This window comes from Buceros rhinoceros, unplaced genomic scaffold (assembly GCF_000710305.1).
Source record: "Buceros rhinoceros silvestris isolate BGI_N320 unplaced genomic scaffold, ASM71030v1 scaffold9700, whole genome shotgun sequence".
NCBI lineage: Eukaryota > Metazoa > Chordata > Aves > Bucerotiformes > Bucerotidae > Buceros > Buceros rhinoceros.
Genome location: NW_010389009.1, coordinates 27729 through 29876, shown reverse-complemented (window position 1 = coordinate 29876; position 2148 = coordinate 27729).

Here is a 2148-nt window from a genome sequence, read left to right as displayed (position 1 = left end):
GCTGCCTTTAGAGCTGGGGGGCCTCAGCTGGCCCCGGGTTTGCTGCCCTGGTGTGTAATGAGCTGAGCCCGGCTCCAGCCTCTGCAGCCCTTCCCTGCAGGTCCAGCTCCTAATGCCCTTTCCCAGCCCACCACAGCCAAATCCGAGTCCACACAAACAAAACCAAAGACTTTTCAGGAAAAAAGATAAAAAAGCCTGCATCTGCCTTTCAGTCCCAATTCTGAACAACCTTTAGTGCCAATAATAATAATAATAAATCTGTAATTTTTTTGTCTAGGGAAAGGCTTTCTGTGCCACAGCCCACAGCGAGAGAGGGCTAGAGCCAGTGGCAGCACTGCCTGCCTCCCGCTGCCCCGCGTTTGGCACCCTGGAAGGAGGGTGAAACGGGTGTCCTGCTCCCATGGGGCTCCCAGGGCTGCCCAGGATGGGTCCCACGATGGACAGTGATCAGCTAAGACACACCAAGCAATGACTCGACACATGGATGTATTTCCTTTGAGACTCAAGCAAGACAAGCACTTGTAAGCAGTGAACAGGTCTGAACATGCTTAACGTGTCTGAGCTGGGGTTTAGCGCCCAGCCAGATCCCCACAGGGGCGTACCCAGAGCATGGATCCTTTCCCCACCACCCAGCCTGTGCCTTCAGCTTGCGCCATCTCTCCCACATGTCTGCTGGGAGAGAACCACCAGCAGTGTCCCTTGCTCTGGCCAAAGGAGGAGAAACCAGCTTTTCCCTTTGGACTGCAACGTGGGGACCAGGCTGGCGTGACATGGGTGTAAGCGAGAGCTGGTCCTTCCTACCAGCCCTGCCTCAGGGCGCTCACCTCTTGCCCGTGCTCCCCCACCCCCGTCTGCATGGGGCAGGGAGCGACCCTTGGGAGAAGCACCTTTTTCTCCCCGGGCAGCGTCGGTGCCAACCACAGCACAGGATGTCTCTCACTCGTCCTCTCTCCGTGACTCAACTAGGTCAACCGAAGGCAGGCAGCGAGCATGCAGGGAGGCAGCCGTGGCGCAGGCGGGGGTTTCTCTTCTGTTCATGACACATTTTCCAGCCCTGATCTCAAGATGGGAGTGATGGGAAATCTGTCCACACTTAGGTCCACTCTTACACCAAAACCTGCGCAAGCCCCAGTGGGAGCCAGCCCATGCTGGGGCGCTGGGACAGAGAGGAAAGCGGGCCACTGGCTCCAGGCTGGTGCCCCATCCTGCTTTGATGGTGGAGCGTGGAGGTATCCGCAAGAGACGGTCAAATCTCAAAAGGTTTGTGCTATGCTTTGCCAGGTTTCACCTGGTTCCCACCTTCCAGGCAAAGTTTCTCACCCTTTTCTGCTCCTCTGCTCATTTCTCCGTGGTGTGCTGCTCTTGGCGGGCTCAGCACTATAATTGTTTTAATAGATAAATAATCATTGACTCATATGACTCATCCCTTTGTAGACCATTGATGTCTACAAAATCAGCGTGTATCTGGGTAGAGATGCTGGTTAGTGCTGGAAAAGAAAGCCCCCGTGGCTTTATGTGGCACCCACATTTGTCTAAAGGTTGTGACAAGCCTTGCCTGGTGGGCACCGCTCTCCCACGGTGACACTGGAGCAAAGGGGGGACTTTTTTAAAGCCGCTGTCCCCATGACATTTCATCAGGCCAGCAGCAGCATTTGAAGAGCTGCCTTTCGATCCAGTTTGCGTTCCAGCATCTGCTCGATAGGGGTTTGTTGCAGTTTAACTGCGAAGAAATCAGCGGTTTTGCTGGCAAAAGACTTCTGGCATTTGGTGGCTGAAGAAAAGAGAAAAAAAAAAAAAATCCCACCAAAGTTCAGCTGATAATGCGGTGGAGTCATCTGCGTAGCGCTAGGAGCGGGCGCTATCGCGCTCCTCCACCCAGCGATATCATCAATACCGCTATGACTTGTGCAGAATAGAGGATGGAAAAAATGTAAGGGCTCAAGTTAGCTGGAAATTTTTAGGCAGAGCGTGTGTCTGCGGGCAGCGCCTGGGAGCCCACCATGGCCAGCAGCCCCAGCCGCAAAACAGCCCCGTCTGAGAGCCACAGTCAGATGCAAAAAGTCCCCCAGCAGCCAGAGGCCTGAAGTTGTTATGGTGACGCTGGGATGGAAAAAGCAGAGGTGGAGGGGCTGCTCCAGCCCCTGAAAC